The sequence below is a fragment of the Rhinopithecus bieti genome, unplaced genomic scaffold, assembly GCF_001698545.2.
Source record: "Rhinopithecus bieti isolate Rb0 unplaced genomic scaffold, ASM169854v2 scaffold_13317, whole genome shotgun sequence".
Classification (NCBI taxonomy): domain Eukaryota; kingdom Metazoa; phylum Chordata; class Mammalia; order Primates; family Cercopithecidae; genus Rhinopithecus; species Rhinopithecus bieti.
In genome coordinates, this window is record NW_016807516.1 from 1,388,701 (window position 1) to 1,405,496 (window position 16,796).

At 43.8% G+C, this 16,796-nt stretch overlaps 1 long non-coding RNA gene across 2 annotated transcripts; it reads right to left on the minus strand.

Moving 5' to 3' along the window:
- Positions 1 to 245: 245 nt before the first annotated feature.
- LOC108536094 (uncharacterized) lies at positions 246 to 9,933 on the minus strand. Of its 2 annotated transcripts, none has more exons than XR_001887413.1 (4): positions 9,900 to 9,933; positions 1,180 to 1,315; positions 496 to 582; positions 246 to 337 (listed from the first exon to the last, which is right to left on the minus strand). It is a non-coding gene; the product is annotated as an uncharacterized LOC108536094 (long non-coding RNA). The 2 variants fall into 2 exon arrangements; XR_001887412.1 differs by lacking the exon at positions 9,900 to 9,933 and adding an exon at positions 5,547 to 5,589.
- Positions 9,934 to 16,796: the final 6,863 nt, after the last annotated feature.

The following is a 16,796-nucleotide window of genomic DNA, read 5'->3' on the forward strand; positions in this document are numbered from 1 at the left end:
TGAGCAAGCTACAAATCTTAAGCACAGCAGTTATTTAACCCTCCTTTCATTTTTTTTAGAAAAGCCCAGAAGATGCCAAAATTCAGTTAACATACAGATTTTTTAAAACTACATCTGTAAGAAACTTTTTGTCCCCACGATATTCAGGGTAATCACCAGTCACAAGCTTTGGGTATTTTTTCCCTTTCTTTATTCTGTCTTTCAGATTCTCTCTATCAAGAGGTCTCCAGCCTGGGGCAGTGGCACGTGCCTGTAGTCTCAGCTCCTCAGGAGTCCGAGGCAGGACGATCCCTTCAGTCAAAGAGTTCAAGGCCAGCCTGGGCAACATGGTGAGACCCTTTCTCAAAAAATAAAAAAAAGAAAGATAAGAAAAAAGACTTTCCAAATGATACTAATTACCTCATCCCCAAATCAATGTATAGGTCCATAAAAAGGTGAAATGGGAGCTATTAGTGTTTGACAATTTAGGCAAAGTTAACACGAAGTTCCCCTTACCTCACAAAAAGCACCTCTTCTATTTGATTATTTCTAAGTCATCTTGATGAAGCTGCATTTCTTTCACCATTCCTTTAAAGGGTTTAGCTATAAATAAAAGAGTAAAATTAGGCTGGGCGTGGTGGCTCACACCTGTAATCCCAGCACTTTGGGAGGCTGAGGTGGGTGGATCACCTGAGGTCAGGAGTTCAAGATCAGCCTGACCAATATGGTGAAACCTCGTCTCTACTAAAAATACAAAAATTAGCCAGGTGTGGTGGCGTGCTCCCAGCTACTCAGGAGGCTGAGACAGGAGAATCGCTTGAACCTGGGAGGTGGAGGTTGCAGTGAGCCGAGATCATGCCACTGCACTCCACCCTGGGCAACAGAGTGAGATTCTGTCTGAAAAAAAAAAAAAGTAAAATCAACAATTTAGTCTAATCAGTCTTATCAACTATACAAAATTTGGGCTGTTGTACTAAGTGATACTAAGTGATACTTTTTAAAAAAGTTTACTTTTAAAAATAATATCTGTAAAGTTTTGGGAAGTGATTAACACGGATGTTTATAATGAACAAATATGGTCATGCACCGGATACCATTGTCTCAGCCATTGATAGACCACATATACAATAGTGGTCTCATAAGATTATAATGCTGTATTTTTACTGTACCTTTTCTATGTTTAGATAAACAAATACTTACCATTGTGTTACAACTGCCTACAGTATTCAGCACAGTCACATGCTGTGCAGATCTGTGGTCTAGGAGCAACAGTCTGTCTGTACCATAGAGCCTAGGTGTGCAGTAGGCTTTGCCATCTGGGTTTCTGAAGTACACTCTGTAATGTTTGGACAATGACAAAAATCACATAACAATGCTTTTCCCAGCAGGTGTCCCCATCGTGAAGCAACACGTAACAGTATACTTCAATATGTATTATAGCAAATACCATCACTACAGACATCTGGTCAAAGCCAAGGTTCGCCTATTGAGAGAGCAACTGATGGGCACGCTGCAGTGTGCTGCTTAGCGCCAGCTGTGGCCCATGTGCAGGATACGTGTGCATGAGGTGGGTGAGTCCTGAGTTCCACCTGTCCACACAGCAGGAGCCACGGGGCAGCTGGGGGGACACAAGACATTCTTCAAGACAATGCTGGTCTTAAAAGTACCAGAGGTTGGCCGGGTGCAGTGGCTCATGCTTCTAATCCCAGCACTTTGAGAGGCCAAGGCGAGTGGATCACTTGAGGCCAGGAGTTTTGAGACCAACCTGGCCAACATGGTGAAACCCCATCTCTACCAAAAATACAAAAAAATTAGCTGGGCATGGTGGCACGCACCTGTGGTCCCAGCTACTTGAAAGGCTGAGGCAGGAGAATTGCTTGAACCTGGGAGGTGGAGGTTACAGTGAGCCAAGATCACACCATTGCACTCCAATCCAGCCTGGGCAACAAGAGCAAAACTCCATCTCAAAAAAAGTGCTGGAGGTCTCCCTGGACTCTCACAGCAGTCCCGGATAAGCCCTGTGGCATTTGTGACAATAATGTCCTCTGATCAGGCAGTTTACACTGCTCTTCCTGTCCACATTGACTCTTTTGAGAGTAATTGTTATTTACATTTTACAGATGAGAAAACTGAGCCAGGTTGCTGTGGACAGTGTACCAGGTTGAATACTGTTCCCAACAAAATTCATGTCCACTTGGAATCTGTGACTGACCTTATTTGGAAATAGGGTCTTTACAGGTGTAAGCAAGTTAAGATAAGGGCACAGGCTACAATAGGGTGGCCCTAACTCCAACACTGGTGTCCTTCTAAAAAGAGAGAACTTAGGCACAGAGACAGGGGAATAAACAGCCGTGTGGAGATGGAGGCAGAGACTGGAGTAATGCAGCCACACACCAAGGAGCACCAAGCATCGCTAGCAGCCCCAGAAGCTGAGAGGCATGGAAGGATCCCATGAGCCTGTGAGAGGGGTGGCCCAGCTGATGCCCTGACTTTGGACTTCTGGCCTCCAGAGCTGTGAGAGAAAAATCTGTTGTTTAAGCCCCCCAGTTTGTGGCAGTTGGTTACAGCAGCCCTGGAAAGCTCCTAGAGAGAGGTTAGGTCATCTCTTCCCAGAAAGACAGAGTGAGAGGCGGGGCAGGACTCGAACCCACGCCCTCCAACTCCAGAAGCAGCACTTTCTTGACCGCTGTGCACCCTGCCACAGTCTGGTATCCATGTGGTCAGTTACTTCTCTTACACCTGTCCATATTTTCACCTTTAAGGCAAAATCCACGTGTTTTATGCTAATTTTAATTCTATCTGCCTTTTTCAAATTCTCCATTACTATGGTTTTGCTAAAGGTTACTGTTGGGGGAAACTGGGCAAAGTGTACAGGGATCTCTCTGTATTATTTCTTACTATTGCATGAGTGTCTTCAATTAGCTTCCAAAAACGTGCCATCTGACATTTCCTGGGCTTCTTTCTCACTGAGTTCCATATCATTGATCTAACAAATTCTTTTTTTTTTTCCTTAAATAGTTGCTCAATACCACTAAGGTTTGATCTCCATAAGTAACAATAGAGAGAGGGACAGAAGGTTCCTGGGACCTGTCAGGTAGTGAGTTATGGACCGTGGCCCCACCCTCACTGTAAATGCCCATCGGCACAGAGATCAGAGAACAGAACCAAACAAGGCCTGAATTATTAAAAACAAAACAAATGGCCGGGCGCGTTGGCTCAAGCCTGTAATCCCAGCACTTTGGGAGACCGAGACGGGCGGATCACGAGGTCAGGAGATCGAGACCATCCTAGCTAACGCAGTGAAACCCCGTCTCTACTAAAAAAATACAAAAAAAACTAGCTGGGCAAGGTGGCGGGCGCCTGTAGTCCCAGCTACTCGGGAGGCTGAGGCAGGAGAATGGCGTAAACCCGGGAGGCGGAGCTTGCAGTGAGCTGAGATCCGGCCACTGCACTCCAGCCTGGGCAACAGAGCGAGACTCCGTCTCAAAAACAAACAAACAAACAAACAAAAAAACAAAACAACCAAACCAAACCAAACCAAACAAAACAAAAAAAACGGCCAGCTAAAGAAAACACTTGAGCTGGAACTTAACAGGTCATCTGTAGCTCATCTTTATTTCTTTTCCTTTTTTTTTTTCTTTTGAGACGGAGTCTCGCTCTGCCGCCCAGGCTGGAGTGCAGTGGCCGGGTCTCAGCTCACTGCAAGCTCCACCTCCTGGGTTTACGCCGTTCTCCTGCCTCAGCCTCCCGAGTAGCTGGGACTACAGGCGCCCGCCACCTCGCCCGGCTAGTTTTTTGTATTTTTTAGTAGAGACGGGGTTTCACCGTGTTAGCCAGGATGGTCTCGATCTCATGACCTCGTGATCCGCCCGTCTCGGCCTCCCAAAGTGCTGGGATTACAGGCTTGAGCCACCGTGCCTGGCCTCTTTTCTTTTTTTTAAATTTATTTTTGTTTGTTTTTGAGACCGGAGTCTCACTCTTTTGCCCAGGCTGTAGTGAGTGCAGTGGTGCAGTCTTGGTTCACTGTAACCTCCGCCTCCCAGGTTCAAGCAATTCTCTTGCCTTAGCCTCCCGAGTAGCTGGAACTACAGGTGTGCACCACCATGCCCGGCTAATTTTTGTATTTTTAGTAGAGACAGAGTTTCACCATGTTGGCCAAGCTGGTCTCGAACTCCTGACCTCAAGAGATCCACCTGCCTCAGGATTATAGGCGTGAGCCACCTTGCCTGGCCTATGATAACTTTTAATTTAAATGCAGCTTCAAAAGGTAAATAATTGAAGCTTTGTTTTATTTCCCCTTTAAATAACTTGAATTTTTTTCTTTAAAAATTTGCGTATTTGTGGCTGGGCGCAGTGGCTCACGCCTGTAACCCCAGCACTGTGTGGGGGGCTGAGGCGGGCAGATCACAAGGTTGAGAGATTGAGACCATCCTGGCCAACATGGTGAAACCCTGTCTGTACTAAAAATACAAAAATTAGCTGGGCGTGGTGGCTCGCGCCTGTAGTCCAGCTACTCCGGAGGCTGAGGCAGAAGCATGGCATGAACCCGAGAGGCGGAGCTTGCAGTGAGCCGAGATCGTGCCACTGCACTCCAGCCTGGCAACAGAGTGAGACTCTGTCTCAAAAAATAAATAAATAAATAAATAAAAAGAAATAAAAAAATGTATTTGTATGTCCCTATTGAGTTAAGTGGTAGGATAAATGTATGTTGTTAAAAGTAATTTCTCAGAATTCTGTTAAGCAATGAAAGACAAGATCCAGTCATGCAAGTGCTACAAAAAACACTGTGTATAGATTAGTACATCACATAGAGTTTGGTACATATCTAAATTCATGCTTCTATTTCACTGTTATTCGAAACAGTTTTATATCATGTTAAACAGGGAAATTACAATTTAATTTCATGGGGGTAGGGGCAATGCATGGAATTTTTTTTCTTTCTTTTTTTTTTTTTTTGAGACAGAGTCTTGCTCTGTCACCAAACTGGAGTGCAATGGCGCAATCTCGGCTCACTGCAAACTCCGTCTCCCTGGTTCAAGTTATTCTCCTGCCTCAGCCTCCTGAGTAGCTGGGACTATAGGCACGCGCCACTACGCCCGGCTAATTTTTGTATTTTTAGTAGAGACGGGGTTTCACCATGATGGCCAGGATGGTCTCGATCTCTTGACCTCGTGATCCACCCGCCTCGGCCTCCCAAAGTGCTGGGATTACAGGTGTGAGCCACCGCACCCGGCCCAAAAATTTTAAGTATTTGTTTCACATTCACTACCTTAAAAAAAACTAGTTATTTGTCACTGAAAACATTTAAAACGTTGAAATCGCGTTTTCAAGTACATTTGATGCTAATGCTGTCATCACTTGCACTTTGATTCACTAATAACACATCTAAGTAGTTTAATAGTTTTGTTATCTGGCTGGGCGCGGTGGTTCACACCTGTAATCCCAGCAGTTTGGGAGGCCGAGGTAGGCTGATCACTTGAGGCCAGGATCAAGACCAGCCTGGCCAACATGATGGGACCCTGTCTCTACTAAAAATACAAAAATTAGCCAGGCGTGGTGGTACATACTTGTCATCCCAGCTACTTGGAAGGCTGAGGCGGGAGAACTACTTGAACCCAGGAGGCGGGGGTTGCAGTCACTGGAGATCACGTGAGACTCTGTCTCAAAAAAAAAAAAAGAAAAAGTTTTGTTATCTATTTATCTATTTGGAAAATGTTTTGGAGTTGTGAATTGTTACTCCTCTTTTTCTTCTAGAGTTACACAAATCCAAGCGCCTTTGTTGTGGTGTGGAGAAAAGTATCACAATTTTATGTTTATCTTACCTTCCCAACTCTCTCTGGGGGTACTGTGCAAATAATTGAGTCCAAACAGAAGTACCAAATGACCTGTGAACTCTATGCTTAGTAAATATATTAAACCTGAATAACTTAAAAATTAATGTGCATTTTTTAACAGAAAATTTGATTTTAATTTAGAATTGTCTTTTAGTGTAATTTTCATAGGGACTTCTAATTTTTCTAGTGAATGTTGGCTATACTTTTTTTAATGGAATGAATTTCAAGTCATAATAATCAGAAAAGTTTGTTTTACTTTTACAGTATGGACTGAACTCAGATAATTAAACACTATTTTGAATCTTAACAAGAGGCTTTTTTGTGTTAAGATGATATCAGCCTATATACAGTGAATTGAAGAAGCTTCAGTCTTATCAGAGTTTTTGCACATTTTAGTTCGATAAAGTCTGAATTAACTGCTCCAGATTTTATCTGTATTTGGAAATATAATTTTGTAAAATCAATGTCTTACCTTTTTGATACAGTAGATCATGTCACGTTTCAATAAAACAAGAAGCACTTTTATCTTTCGTTTTTCAGGGAAGGGATGAACATTTAATTGTTTACATTTTGTTATTGCTGTTATGCAATGCTCATTTTATGTTGCTTTATAAGTAAGTTTACATGTACCAGAATAAGTATCTGCTCATGTAATCTACCTGTGACTGTTTTACTGTCCCCTCCAGTCACTTCAGAGTATGCTGAAATTGACTGGGCGTGGTGGTTCACGCCTGTAATCCCAGCACTTTGGGAGGCTGAGATGGGTGGATCACGAGGTCAGGAGTTCGAGACCAGCCTGACCAAGACGGTGAAACCCTGTCTCTACTAAAAATACAAAAATTAGCCAGGCGTGATGGCATGCGCCTGTAATCCCAGTTACTCAAGAGGCTGAGGCAGGAGAATCGCTTGAACCCAGGAGGTGGAGGTTGCAGTGAGCTGCAATCGTGCCATTGCACTCTAGCCTGGGCAACAGAGCGAGACTCCATCTCAAAAAAAGAAAAAAAAAAAGATTATGCTGAAATTTACCACTATTGGGATGAATGATCACTATTCACCAAGTGTATCTTAACATGCAAATGTTTAAGAAATAAGCATAATAAGGAGATAGCTTGGGTTAATAGGATTCTCATAGTTTTTTTCCCCTATGAAACATAAGTTATGATTTTAGTGTATTTATTATGGAATATACTAATTTAAAAAGGACTTTAAGAAGTTGTACTTTGGGAGGCAGAGGCGGGTGAATCACGAGGTCAGGAGTTCGAGACTAGCCTGGCCAAGATGGTGAACCCCATCTCTACTAAAATACAGAAATTAGCCAGGCGCTGTGGCGGGTGCCTGTAATCCCAGGTGCTCTGGAGGCTGAGGCAGGAGAATCGGTTGAACCTGGGAGGCGGAGGTTGCAGTGAACTGAGATCGCGCCACTGCACTCTAGCCTAGCTGACAGAACAAGACTCCATCTCAAAAAATTAAAAAAAAGAAGTTGTGGATGTGAATAATACATTCCTCTAATAAAAATTTAAATTGTATAATAGTTTAATAAAGTATTTACATTCACTGATTTTTTTTTTAAAAAAAAGACAGAGTCCCGCTCTGTCACCTAGGCTGGATTTCAATGGCATGCGATCTCCGCTTACTGCAACCTCTGCCTCCTGGGTTCAAGCAGTCTTCCCACCTCATACTCCCAACTTGCTGGGCCCACAGGCATGTGGGTTACCACGCTGGGATAATTTTTGTAATTTTTTTGTAGAGATAGGGTTTCACCATTGTTGCCCAGGCTCTGTGCTCAAGCAATTGACCTGCGTCAGCCTCCCAAAGTGCTGGGATTACAGGCACAAGCCATTGCACCTGGCCTCAGTTATCCTTTCTATTACAACCTATGATATTTTCATAGCCCACAACACATCAATTTCTTCTTAATAATTGTCAATCTGGCCAGGCACAGTGGCTCATGCCTGTAATCCCAGCACTTTGGGAGGCCAGGGCAGGCAGATCACCTGAGGTCAGGGGTTCAAGACCAGCCTGGCCAACGTGGCAAAACCCCCTCTCTATTAAAAATTAGCCAGGTGTGGTGGTGTGTGCCTGTAATCCCAGCTACTCGGGAGACTGAGGCAGGAGAATCACTTGAACCCAGAAGTCAGAGGTTGCAGTGAGCCAAGATCGTGCCACTGCACTCCAGCCTGGACAACAGTGAGACTCTGTCTCAAAATAATAATGATAATAATAATAATAATCTGGTTAAAGAGGTAACAATGATCTATTAATGCTTTGGGAAAACAAGTTGGGTTGCCTTTGAAGGCCAGAGTTCTTAGTTCATTCAAAAATACGTATTCAATTTACAGCACGTGCCAAGCATTTTTAGCTTCCCAGTATACAGCTGTGAACCAAACAGATGAGGCCCTAACCATTTTCAGCATTCTGTCTAGTTGGGGTGGGATGGGGGCTTAATTAAGATAGAGATATAGAAAAATGTGCATCTAAATAATGTAAGTATGGAGTTGAGAGGAAGCAACTAACAATATGTTAGAGATCTTAGAAGTAATATTTTGCAGTCTTGTAACCTATATTTGACTTTTAAGTTTGGGTAATATTAATAGTTGCAGAAAGCGTAAAAAAGCCTTAATTTTTCACTTTCCTTGCTGGTAAAGGTAAGTTCATTTAGACTGTCCATTTGTTTATTTATTTATTTTTGAGACAGAGTCTCACTCTGTTGCCCAGGCTGGAGTGCAGTGGTAAAATCTTTGCTCACTGCAAGCTCTGCCTCCTGGGTTCACGCCATTCTCCTGCCTTAGCCTCCTGAGTAGCTGGGTCCACAGGCGCCTGCCACCATGACCGGCTTTTTTTTTTTTTTGTATTTTTAGAGATGGGGTTTCACTGTATCAGCCAGGATGGTCTCAATCTCCTGACCTCATGATCTGCCCGCTTCAGCCTCCCAAAGTGCTGGGATTACAGGCGTGAGCCACCGCGCTGGCCTAGACTGTCCATTTAAAGTAGTGTTTAACATGGCTGGGTGTGGTGGCTTCCACTTGTAATCCCAGGACTTTGGGAGGCTGAGGTGGGCAGATCACTTGAGGTCAGGAGTTCGAGACCAGCCTGGCCAACATGGTGAAACTCAGTCTTTGCCAAAAATACAAAAGTTAGCTGGGTGTGGTGGCAGGCACCTGTAGTCCCAGCTACTCAGGAGGCTGAGGTAGGAGAATCACTTGAACTCAGGAGGCAGAGGTTGCAGTGAGCCAAGATCGTGCCACTGCACTCTAGCCTGGGTAACAGAGTGAGACTCTGTCTCAAATAAATAATAAATAAATACATACAGAAATAAAAACAAAAGTAGTATTTAACATAACAATCCTGTGAAAGTGATTCTATCACATATTCACAAGCAAATTAGCTGCACACTCTTTCCTGTATTTTACAATTTAGCACAATTTTAGGCCTCAGTCTTCTCTTCAAATCACTGGTGTTTTAAATTTGGCAATGAATAGGAAGTTACTTTTGACTTAGGGAGTGATTATATTATTACTTTAAAAACGTGTTAATATTTTAGGACAGTTTGGAGCCTTTATCTTTTTTTGAGTTAATATTTCAATATTCATTACTTATTCCAACAGCTTCTAAGTGGAAATAGTATTTAGGCAATTAAATTGGCATATGTTTTCAGGAATTTTCTTTCATTTTTAAGTTTTGTCATCACTGAGGTTAATTTTTTTTACCTGGTGTTCACTTATGATATATATAAACAGTCTGTGAAGTGAAATAGTCTTAAGTATAACGTGTGATGCACCTACAAATAAATGAAAATGGTCTGCACCATGTCACTTTACTATGGGAACTGTACTGGAAGATTTATGAAAGCATGTGAAATTGTACCTAAAATTGTGTTATTAGTGACTACAAGCAGCGGTGCTAAATTTTTTTATTGAACTTGATGAATGAATGCATTTAGTCTAGTCACAGTTACTTTGGTTTAAATGCATGTGTCTTTAGAGTTTGTATTAGTTTTCGCACTGCTATAGAGACCCCAGACTGGGTAATTTATAAAGTGATTTGACTCACAGTTCCACGGGGCTGGGGAGGCCTCAGGAAACTTACAGTCATGGCGGAAGAAGAAGAGGCACATCTTACATGGTGGCAGACGAGAGAGAATGAATGAGCTAAGGCAGAAGAGACCATTATGAAATCATCAGATCTTGTGAGAACTCATTCACTATTATGAGAACAGTATGGGGGAAACACCCCCATAATCTAACTACCTCCCACCAGGTCCCCCTCTAAATACATGGGGATTATATGGATTACAATTGGAGATGAGATCTGGGTGAGGACAGAGCCAAACCATATCAGGGTTTTATTTTTTATTTTATTTTATTTTATCTTTGAGACAAGAGTCTCACTCTGTTTCCCAAGCTGGAGTGCAGTGGCATGATCTCGGCTCACTGCAAGCTCCGCCTCCCGGGTTCACGCCATTCTCCTGCCTCAGTCTGCCGAGTAGCTGGGACTACAGGTGCCCGCTACCACGTCCGGCTACTTTTTTGTATTTTTAGTAGAGATGGGGTTTCACCATGTTAGCCAGGATGGTCTCGATCTCCTGACCTCGTCCTCCACCCACCTTGGCCTTCCAAAGTGCTGGGATTACAGGCTTGAGCCATTGTGCCTGGCCCATATCAGGGTTTTTAAAAATGTGTTTGTAATTTGTACTCTTGGCAGGGTATTCTTGGGCTGCAGGGGTTATTGTCAATGTGTGATTTGTGTTTTTATTTTATAGAATAATGTGATGTACTGATTTTTATAAGTGATAGATAATTCTAATAACTATATTCGATAACCTTATATTTAAAATATTTTGCACTGGAACTTCTTTCATTAATTGTAACACGCTAACAAACTGATAGTGGTTTAAAATTAACTCATTTAACAACAACAACAAAAGAAAAAAGCGTAAATGAGCCTAAACATTTTTGTGGAAATTTCTATATCAAAATTCTGTTTCAAGCCATCTCGTACCCTATATTTTAGGCTGAGCTAGTTCGTATATTTTGACCGCATGAGGCAAGTAAATACTGTCTGCGCTCTAGCAAAAAAACAAAACGGAAACTGGGCTGGGTGATTTTTTTTTAATAGTTATCATGAACCCTTTTAGAACCTAATCCTAATACCAGACAACGTCCAGAGCCTGTAAAGAAATGCTGCCGGCGCGCGGTGCGCCCTCAAGCCTGTGAATACCCAGCACTTTGCGAGAGGCCGAGACGGCCGTCGGATCGCGAGGCTCCATGGAGATCGCAGAGCCAACCTAGCTACACGGCGACCGGTCTCTACTAAAAAATACAAAAAACTAGCCGCGGCCGAAGTTGCGCGGCGGCGCGCTGTCAGTCCCAGCTACTTGGGAGCGCTGGCAGGCCAGGGAGATATGCGCTGTAAACACCGAGAGCGCGAGCTTGCAGTGAGCTGAGATCCGCGCCCCACTGGTCACTCCAGGCCTGGCGACGCGGCGGGGACTGTCCGGTCTCAAAAAAAAAAAAAAAAAAATAAAAAAAAGAAATCTAGATTGCAGCCCCAGTGAGCAGACATGCGAATATAAGAAGGGAAAAACAGGGCTGGGGTGTGGTGGGGCGCACACCTGTAATCCCATATAATATATATATATATATATATAAGAGAACATGATATAAAACTATATTAATATTTATATTTAATATATATAAATATAAATATATAAATATTATATAAATATAACATATCTATATTAATATATATAATAATATATATAAATTATATTTTAAAGATGGAGTCTCACTCTCACCCAGACTGGAGTGCAAGGCACCATTGTGGTTCACTGCAATCTCTGCCTCCCAAGCAGCTAGGACTACAGGCACACACCACCATGCCTCTTTTTTTTGTTTTCTGGTTGTTTTTTTTTTTTGTATTTTTAGTAGAGATGGGGTTTCACCATGTTGGCCAGGCTGGTCTTGAACTCCTGACCTCAGGTGATCCACCCACATCAGACTCCCAAAGTGCTGGGATTACAGGCATGAGCCACACGTATTTTTTGAGACCGAGGTAGGTGGATCGCTTGAGTCCAGGAGTTTGAGACCAGCCTGGCCAACAAGGTGAAACTCAGTCTCTGCCAAATATACAAAAATTAGCTGGGCGTGGTGACAGGCGCTTTAGTCCCAGCTACTCAGGAGGCTGAGGTGGGAGGATCACTTGAGCTCAGGAGGCTGAGGCTGCAGTGAACTGTGAGGAAATCACTGTACTCCAGCCTGGGCAACAGAGTAAGACCCTGTCTCAAAAAAAAAAAGACAACGACATTCAAAATCCCAATAGCAAACCATCCAGGAATTCCAGTATTTAACTGACTTTCAAGGTGGCTGCTCCTGAACCGAAGGAAGAACTACCAAGCAAGCTTCCCCCATTCCTACATTCCTTCCTGGAAGTAGAAGTGTGGAGTGGCCACCCTGCCTCGACTTGCCTGACAGGAGTGACCACTGGTCACTCATCTCTGAATGGCGTGCCTGGCATGGTATCAAAGCCTTCTCATGGCCATTGAGCCTAAGGTAGAAACGATACCGGTTTAAAACACTTCTGAATGTATGGAAGAATCTAGTTCTTTTTAAAAAGATGCAAGAGGCTGGGCATGGTGGCTCATGCTATAATCCCAGCACTTTGGGAGGCTGAGGCAGGCAGATCACCTGAGGTCAGGAGTTTTAGACCAGCCTGACCAATATGGTGAAACCCCATCTCTACTAAAAATACCAAAAATTAGCTGGGCATAGTGGCGGGCACCTGTAATCCCAGCTACTCAGGAGGCTGAGGCAGGAGAATCCCTTGAACCTGGGAGGTGGAGGGTGCAGTGAGCTGACATTGTGCCATTGCTCTCCAGCTTGGGCAACAAGAGCGAAACACTGTCTCAAAACAAAACAAAACAAAGGAAACAAAAAAACTAGAAAGTTTGAGAAGCAGAAATATTTTGGATTTTGGATAACAATGGCTTTACTTTTTTTTTTCTTTTTTTGGGGGGGACAGTTTCGTGCTTGTTTCCCAGGCTGGAGTGCAATGGCGAGATCTTGACACTACCACCTCTGCCTCTCCAGTTCAAGCAATTCTCCTGCCTCAGCCTCCCAAGTAGCTGGGATTACAGGCATGTGCCACCACACCCGGCTAATTTTATAATTTTAGTAGAGATGGGGTTTCTTCATGTTGGTCAGTCTGGTCTTGAACTCCCGACCTCGGGTGATCTGCCTGCCTCAGCCTCCTAAAGTGCTAGGATTATAGGCGTGAGCCACTGTGCCCAGCCCCTGGTTTACTCATTTTAAGTGCTATTTATTTGAGCCTCAACAATTAAATTTGTCCGATTGGGTGCCACACTGTCCACCTCCAATGGCATGTTAAATTATCAAACTGGACTGATGCATTTCTGAGTTATTGATTTATTTTTTGAGACAGGGTCTCATTCCGTTGCCCTGGTTGAAGTGCAGTGGTGCAATCACGGCTCACTGCGGCTTTGATTGCCCTAGGCTCAGGTGATCCTCCCACCTCAGCCTCCTGAGTAGTGGAGGCCACAGGCGCACACCACCATGACCGGCTAATATTTTATTTTAGTAGAGACAGGGTTTCACTATGTTGCCCAGGTTGGTCTCAAACTCCTGGGTTCAAGCTATCCTCCCAGCTCAGCCTCCCAAAGTGCTGGGATTACAGGTGTGAGCCACCATGCCTGGCCTAAGTTACTTTTTTCTTTTTTAAGTTAAAACCCCTCTGTGCTTGATATTTTTTCAGTAATATAAAATGCCAGCATAAAGGAAATGAAATACAAAGAACTTGACCCAGGCACCAAGTAGAGAAAGAGGCTCAGTGTGCTTCTGTATCTTTTATCTTTAGCCTACCATCCTCAAAATAAATAAATAAATAAATAGGAAGGAAGCATGTTTTATGTAAGACTGTTTAATATGTTACTGATTTCATATAGCCCTTGGTAAGTTGGGAAACCAACATTCCCATCAGGTCCTGAGAGATGAGACACCTAAAACAACAAATGAGAAGAGCTTTCCAAATAATCATCAAACCTTTATGCTGGGCAAATGTTTAACATTTTGAAGAAGGCATCTAGCTCTGTGTAGTCCACATTTCCTTCCACAAGTCAAAAGAGACTGGTCAAAAGTTGCTTCTCCTTTGCAGGGCATGGGGCTCAGCCTGTAATCCCAGCCTTTGGGAGGCCGAGACGGACAGTCACTGAGGTCAGGAGATCGGACCATCTGGCTAAACCTAGGGAAACCCCGTTCTCTACTAAAAATACAAACTGCCGGGGAGAAGTGGCAGGGCCCTGTAGTCCAGCTACTCGGAGACTGAGGCAGGGAATGGGCGTAAACCTGGGAGGCGGGCTTGCAGGGAGCTTGAGATCCGGCCACTGCACTCTCAGCCTGGGCGACAGAGCGAACACTCCGTCTCAAAAAAAAAAAAAAAAAGAGCTTCTCCTTAAACAAGCTCTGGAGTGAAGAAGATAAAATATTTGTATTACATGTGTTACTTGCTTAAAAAATTGTACTTTTCCAGAATGTCTGGTGATTTCTGATTTCAGATGAACTTGGTATTCACATACACACACTTAGTCCTTTCCCTTCACATCTTTCCCTTAATGCTGTCAGCAAGAAATTGCCTTGAGCTCCTACCAGGTCACAAGCACAGCCTCTGTTGGCCAGATTTGTAGGTAGATTGCCTAAGATTGATTTTTGATAGCTGGATTTTTAAGAGCTGAATTAGGGAAAAAAACTAAAGGGCTGGATGTACTGGCTAATACAACATCGCTCGCACAGATGGACAAGTACCAACTAATTTTCCTTAAGTTCAATTAAAAAACCAAAAGCTCAATATCACATTTTAAAAAGTTGAGTCCTCACTAACGTCAACTCTGAAGTGTCTCGGGTGAGGAACTATTATGTTATAGAAGACTCGCCTTCCGTTACGTGCTTTTTTGTAAGAAAAATGCTACGAGGCTGTGCTTCTCTCACCCAGCAAGCAACTCTAGGAGCTGTCAGTGTGGGGCCAGGCCACTTCCTTGGGCCTTCAGGGAAGCCGTGGGTGTTTCTGACATGAAGGCCTGGAGAAGCAACACACATTTCATTCACTTCTCCTGATCCCCCTCCGCTGTCTCAGAATGATGAATCTGATATCAGCCTCTCGTCCTCACCCACGAGCACTGAGAAGGGAGGCAGTAACCCACTTGTCAGCCTTTTCGCACCCCCTCGTTGGGCACACACTCGGGCCTCATGCCTCGCCAGGTGCTGACTACAATATACCTGACCATGAAAACATTTGAAATGAAATCAGTCATATGTCGACAAAAAGAGCCAAACTCTGTTTTTTTTTTGTTTGTTTTTTGAGACGATCTTACACTGTCGCCTGGGCTGGTGTGCAGTGGGGTGATCTTGGCTCACTGCAGCCTCCACCTCCCGGGTTCAAGCAATTCTCCTGCCTCAGCCTCCCGAGTAGCTGGAACTACAGGTGCCCACCACCATGCCCGGCTAATTTTTGTATTTTTAGTAGAGACAGGGTTTCACTATGTTGGCCAGGCTGGTCTTGAACTCCTGACCTCGTGTTCTGCCCACCTTGGCCTTCCAAAGTGCTGGGATTACAAGCGTGAGCCACCGTGCCTGGCCAAATGAGTCAAACTCTGTGAAATATTTTGAAGAGACTTATTCTGAGCCAAATATGAGTGACCATGGCCCGTGACACAGCCCTCAGGAGGTCCTGAGAACATGCCAGAGGTGGTCAGGGCATGCTTGGTATTATACATTTTAGGAAGGCATGAGACATCAATCAAATACATTTAAGAAATACATTGGTTTGGTTCGGAAAGGCGGACAACTCAAAGCATGGGGGCTTTCAGGCTGTAGGTGAATTTAAACATGTTCTGGTTGACAGTTGGTGGAGTTTGTCTAAGGACTTGGGATTGATAGTAAGGGAATGTTCAGGTTAAGATAAAGATTATGGAAACCAAAGTTCTTCTGATGTCTTATAATGGCTGCCCTTAGAGATAATAGATAATATATGTTTCCGGCCAGGTGTGGTGGCTCACGCCTGTAATCCCAGCACTTTGGAAGGCTGAGGTGGGTGGATCACCTAAGGTTAGGAGTTTGAGACCAGTCTGCACAACATGGCGAAACCCCGTCTCTACAAAAAATACAAAAAATTAGCTGGGTGTGGTGGCAGGCACCTGTAATCCCAGCTACTTGGGAGGCTGAGGCAGGAGAATCGCTTTAACCTGGGAGGTGGAAGTTGCAGTGAGCTGAGATCACGCCACTGCACTCCAGCCTGGGTGACAAGAGTGGAACTCTGAAAAAAAAAAAAAAAAAAAAGCCAAAATAAATGTTTTCTATGCAGATCTTAATTAATCTCTTTAGTGTTGGGAGGGTCTGGAAGAAAAAGATCTAGCTATGTTAATAGAGATTCTTTACACATAGAGATTTTCCCCCACAAAAAAACAGCTTTGCAGGGCCATTTCAAAATATGGCAAAGAAACATGTTTTGGGGTAAAATATTTTGATTATCTTCTTTGTCTTGTAATGTTATGCCAGAGTCAGGTTGGAAAGTAAATCACAATATACAGGGTTAAATAAAACCCATCATATGAGAATTTCTGATTTGTAGGGGATGACTCCCCAGACCCCTTAGAAATTTGGGCAAGATAAAAATATCAGAGTTTAGGGCCGAGTGTGGTGGCTCATGCCTGTAATCCCAGCACTTTGGGAGGCCGAGGCGGGCACATCACAAGGTCAGGAGATTGAGACCATCCTGGCTAAAACGGTGAAACTCTGTCTCTAATAAAAACACACAAAAAATTAGCCTGGCCTGGTGGCGGGTGCCTGTAGTACCAGCTACTCGGCAGGCTGAGGCAGGAGAATGGCGCGAACTCAAGAGGCGGAGCTTGCAGTGAGCTGAGATCGCCACTGCACTCCAGCCTGGGCAACAGAGTGAGACTCTGTCTCAAAAAAAAAA